We start from the raw sequence: 6,295 nt of genomic DNA on the forward strand, positions 1-6,295 counted from the left end.
AAGAGTGATTTACTAAAACAATGGGACAGCAAAAAGCAAATTCAACTATTTAAAGAATAGCCAGTGATATTTACACATACAATGACACACGTTTCTTGATTTATTTGCACTAGACAGAAAAAGTGATAGTAAAAGTGTAACAAAGAAAATTCACCGTGACTAAAGAAAAAGGTTACATGACACTATATTCTTTTTAGTCTCTGGGCTTTCTGAATCCCTACACTGTCATACTTATTATCCTTAGTGAAATCGCATTTAAAATATCATTAGAAGAAGATTACAGTTAGAAAGCCAACCAAAAAAAGCTAGGTAATACATGTGCTAGGACAACCCATTCCACTTTAAGTTGATCCCCTTGTGCTAATTTTATCTATTTTACGATGGAGTTTTTTTATTCTGAAAATGTGTATTAACGAAGCAGATAATGAATGTAATGTATCCCTCAGCATATATATGCTATGCATTAATTCTGTATTATCTAAACTCTGCACTCAACACATACTAGTTTTTTTCCCATCTATTTCCAGCTGTCATTTTTGTTATAATGCTTCAAGACAAGCTCTGCTAAGATATTTAGCAGCCCAGCTCCTACAAGATTTAGGAAATTCACCTAAATTCCTTTCCAGATTTGGCCTTCAATGCCTAAGCAATATTAGTAAGTCAAATTCATATCACTTCCATCTCTGCTAAATAGGTTTTAAGACTCAAGACAAGTGTCTCTAAGGGACTGAAAGACTGTCAGCGAAAGTTTTGAATTTTGAAAATTTTTTTGTTAATTTTGAAACTCCATTGAGGAACCTTTTTTGTTTGAGGAATTCACTAGAATGAAATTCTCTTGGGATCACTCAACTACCTCAGACCATCTACTGTCCCTTCTTCACCTGTAATTCTCTGTCTCACTGACCATACAACATTCAGCTTTAGCAACAAATCAAATACATATCTTACAGAAACCTGAATCCTCCACTTAACTTAAAGGGAATCATATATAACTTTTAAAATTATTTAATATATTTCAAAATATAAAATAGATTAACTAAATTTTTGCATCCAGAAATAATGAAATTAGTCTAGATATAGTCCTAGGGCATCATTTAACACCTGGAAATCTGGTTGGTATTTCCCATTTCTAATTTTACCTCAGTGCAAGTGAATTGATGTATAACTATGTCTCATCTTAAACTGAGCCCTGAAGACACTGGTTAACTTCAGCTTTACAGGGGAAAAAATGAGCGTTTCTATGACATGTTGATATATATATATAAATAAAAGGGAGTGTGTCTTTCAACCCACTCTTAGATTTGAATGTTCACTCAGAAGAATTACCTCACAAAGTACAGATAATTTATGCTAAAAACATGACTATGTATAAAAATGCTAACTGGAACAGTCTCACACAAGGAATCGATTTTGTTCAAAAAGCATTTGCCAAATTATTTCTATGTTTCTGTTAACGCATACTCACTATAAATATCGATGAATATGATTTCTTTTAGAATGATTCAGCCTTTGAGAGACAAACATTGTTATTAAGAAATTAACCATCTAAATGAACGGGGTTTAAATAGGTATGACGCCAAAAATATCTCAGCAAAAGCAAATTGCTTCTTCCTATTAATAGTTGTTCTTGCTACCTATTTCATTTCCACTGCTTTAAGCTATACTAAGCCTCATGAAAGATAACTTTTAAGAGTAAGGTGGCATAAGCTGCTTGGATTTTACTGCTCCATATACTCCCTCCTCTCATTTAAAGCCCAGCCAAATAATTTTGGTAATCTTTTTTTTTTTTTTTAACAACAAAATAGAGCGCTCTATTTAATCCTCACGTTGCAGATGGGAGGGGTAAATTGTCACTCTTCCACTGAACAGCGTCATGTATTCCCCATGTATCCCCATTAAACTTCCACTTTATTCTAGTTCAAGGTTTTAAAAGCTTGCTGGTGGGAAAACCAGAATGATTCGTAAGATAAGTAACCATTAACTTTTTTCTAAGGATGTATTTCCAACACCAAGTTAGTACTGAGTTCCTTGACTAGTTCTGGCACTTCACACAACAATAGCCCTGTCATTAGTTTTGGTGATTCACAGTCAGATTGGTGTCTACCTATCTACAGCAGTTCTTCAACAAGGGTTGCCTGGTTTATAATCTCCAACAAAATAAATATCTCTTTTAAAACAAGAAAAAGAGTAAGAGATAATAAAAACCTTCTGAAGTCTAGGGATGATGTAGATAATTTGCTACGAACAACATGTAGTATCTCACTGTAAAGACATGTCGCTTTTGAACCTGGAGAGAGTGAACAATGCCTTTCTACATTTCAAAGGCTGTAGGTGGATTTCCAGACCTGTCATTTCTTCATCAGTTCCTGAAAGTTTGGTTAAAACCCATTAAGTACAGTATTTCTTTAAACTTCAAAATTAAATGGCTTCTCCAGATGTCACTAATCTCCTGAAATTAAATGTGACTGGTCTGAAATTAGACGCTCCTAATAGATACTGGAATTAGATATTCATAATCTCCTAGAATGGTTTGAGTATGCCAGTGGAGCACTGAATACAGGAAACAGTTGTATACCTTATTTAGACTTCCAAAAGCTATGCCACTGAGGAAACACAACAAGTCATAGGATATCAAACCAAGCACTGTTTTGGATTAAAAACCAGCTTCTTAGAAGACAGAAAGCAAGAACGGAATTAAACGGTCACCTTCACCACTGCAAAAATTTAAAAACAATATTCCTTGGGGTTCCATAGGAAAACCTCTCATTAATGATGCTGATGAAAAGAAGGAGCAGTGAGACAAGGTCTCAGGATGGCAAAAAGTGCTACGGGCAGGAGAAACAAAAAAGGAATGCAAGGAACTGCAGGGTGACCCCCATCAATGAGACAAATTTCTCAATTTGATGGCTAGTGACGTCCAATGTAGGCAAATGGAAATCAATGAATACTGGTGAAAAGCATGTAAACTACTACCTCATATGCTTCTGAATTAACCGTATGCTCTCAGAAAGGGAACTTGGAGCCCTATATATGTACAGCTCAGTGAAATGCCCTGCTCAGTGCAGGACAGGCCTGCTGACACAACAGCTAACAAGGTGAAGGGATGTATACATGGGAAGTGTTAATGACACAAAGAACATTAAAACTGCTCCGTGAAACAACAGCGCGGACTTATCTGGACCACTATCAGTCCTTCTCTTAAACAGAAAGATACTGCAGAATAAAAGCATGGCAAGAATGAACAAGGACATAAAAATGGGAGAGAAAGAAAAACAGGGCTTGCTCGCCCTATAAAGGCAATGAATAAGAAGCTCTAAGATAAAAATATGTAGGCAAAATTGGAGCTCATTTTAGAGCCCTTACAATGATTTCAGCTGTAAAATCCAAATTCAATATGCAGTGTGGTCCGAACTCTTATTCTACACTAGACTGGAGGAAAGGAGGAGGGAAGAAAATCACAGAAATACTATTAAGCAATGAAATATATATTTTTTGAAGGGGGTAGGAAGAGTGGAGGAAGGCTCATTATTAAATTGTGCCGTGCATGCCCATCTGTGGTAGAGAGCAACAGAACACAGGACTGGTAGAAATAGATAATGCCGTAATTTGGGTATGGCACAGGTGGTGAGACCATGAAACACACAGAAATTCTGACAAATTACTGGCTATCTGATAAAGGAGACATATTTGTTCCTTCTAGGCCTCCAAGGTTCCTAATGATAAATGTGTTTAATGGTCTAAGGAGGAGATCAGCATTTCAAAACTGGATCCAAAACCTGGCAAGCGACTGACTAGGAAGCAGCTTAAAATAAGCATGGAGCTATCAGGAGTCAGCCAGCAGGAAAACACTGCAGAGGCATAAGACTCCGCAAGCACCTCTTGCAGGGCCGCAGAGAGACAGCTCCAGCTAGCTGGGATCTGCAGTCCTAAAACTGCCACTAAAAGCTGGTGCTTACAAGACAGTTTTAAGAACCGAGTAGAGCTCAGCTTTGTTATTTAAAAGCACAGTTGTTACAGGAGTGTGGTGGGTTGGCTTTGGCTGGCTGCCAGATACCCACCCAGCCGCTCTCTCACTCCCCCTCCTCAGCAATCCAGGGGGAGAAAGTAAGATGAGAAAGCTCATGGGTGAAGACAAGGACAGGACACTCACTTACTAATTGGCGTCACAGGCAAAACAGACTCCAAATGGGGAAAATTAATTTAATTTGATGCCAATTAAAAGAGAGTTGGGTGGTGAGAAGCAAAGATGGAAACACCTCCCCCCCTCTTTTTTCCCCCAGATTCAAGTTCACTCCTTCATTCCCAACTCCTCTACCTCCTCCACCCCACCCAGCAGAGCAGGGGGTGAGGGACGGGGGGTTGCGGTCAGTCAAAAATGGTTCCTTTCTGCTGCTCCCTCCTCCTCACAGCGTTCCCCTGCTCCAGCGTGGGTCCTTCCCACAGGCTGCAGTCCTTCACAAACTGCTCCAGTGGGTATCAACTCCATGGGCTGCAGTCCTTCAGGATAAACCTGCTCCAGCATGGGTCCTCCACAGGCCACGGTTCCTGTCAGGAGAACCTGTTCCTGCATGGGCTCCTCTCCACTAGCTCCAGTTTCCTTCAGGAAATACCTACTTGCTCCACGGTGGGGTCCCCCACAGTGGATATCAGCTCCAGCATGGTCCTCTCCATGGGCTGCAGGGGAATCTCTGCTGCGGCACCTGGAACAACACCTCCCCTCCATTCTCCTCTGACCTTGGTGTCTGCAGGGCTGTTTCTCACACTTTCTTTTCCCTCACTCCTCACACACTGCCTGTGCAGCATTTTACCCTTTCTGAAATACATTTTCCCTGGGACACAAACATCGTGGCTGTGGGGCTCAGCCATGCCCTGCAGTGGGTCCCTTGCAGCAGCCTGGAACCAGCCGTGTCCGGCACGGGGCAGCCCCATCCACTCCTCCAGAGGCCCCCACAGCCCTCTGACAGCGCCTGGGCACCTGCACCCACTGCAAGTCGGTATCTGCCTTTTATAAAACCTCTGTTATCTTTGGAGTACACTCTGTGCTCTGAGTATTTAAAGCTAATAATTACACTGAGGGTAAAACTTGATTACCTAAAGGCTGACAACTCTCATAAATCCATGTTAGACACTTAAAACAGGTATTTAGAATCACAGAATCATTTGGTTGGAAAAGACCTTTAAGATCATCAAGCCCAACCATACCTGTCCACCACTAAACCATGTCCCTAAGCACCTCGTCTGCCTGTCTTTTAAATACCCCCAGGGATGGGGACTCAACCACCTCCCTGGGCAGCCCACTCCAATGCTTGACAATACTTGCGGTGAAAAAATTTTTCCTAATGTCCAACCTAAACCTGCCCTGGGGCAACTTGAGGCCATTTCCCCTCATCCTATCACCCGTTACCAGGGAGAAGAGACCAACATTCACCTGGCTACCCCCTCCTTTCAGGTAGCTGTGGAGAGCAATAAGGTCTCCCCTCAGCCTCCTTTTCTCCAGGCTGAACAACCCCAGGTCCCTCAGCCGCTCCTTATGAAACTTGTGCTCCAGATCCCTCAACAGCTTTGTTGCCTTTCTCTGGACACGCTCCAGCACCTCAATGTCCTTCTTGTAGTGAGGGGCCCTCACAATTTATCTCACAAGCAATTTAACGAGAGGGAGAGACAGACAGATAGATAGCCCTCTGAGCCTGAATCGAGTTAAGCAGTTTTAGGCAACCAAATTGGAGAACTGGATCCTTAAAGTATGCTTGTAATTTTTAATTTTCCAGAACTCAATGACTTATCTTTAAGCACACCAAGTCAAACTATGGAAAAGAAAAACTGCCTCAGGTTGAAGCATTTGCCAGTGTCAGGCAGCAAAATAAAACTTATCTGAAACAATCCTAGCTCTTGAAAGATTGACATCTTCACCAATGACTTCAGTGGGAATTCCAAATATGCTTTCTCACTTAGCATTTCTTTCCTTGCTACCAATTGTACTAACCTGAAAGAGATGAATAATAATTCCACTCTCAAGAATATTGCTTTACAGCGCATAAATCATTGAGACTGAAAGTAGAGCTAAATGAGAAAGATGTATTATCCTACTAAAAATGTAACAAATTATACATTGCTGATAGCTCTCCCTACTCCAAATGCAAATAGTTCATGTACTCTTTTATCCTCTTCCTTTTGGATTCAATAGCAGCTGATGTTTTGGGTCAAATTATTTTATATGCACTGTCTGGCATAAAAGACCTGTTTTATCAAGACAGCCAGACGTTTGACAACAAATACAAGTTCACGTAACATATGA

Source organism: Egretta garzetta, unplaced genomic scaffold (genome assembly GCF_000687185.1).
Source record: "Egretta garzetta isolate BGI_Z169 unplaced genomic scaffold, ASM68718v1 scaffold504, whole genome shotgun sequence".
Taxonomy (NCBI): domain Eukaryota; kingdom Metazoa; phylum Chordata; class Aves; order Pelecaniformes; family Ardeidae; genus Egretta; species Egretta garzetta.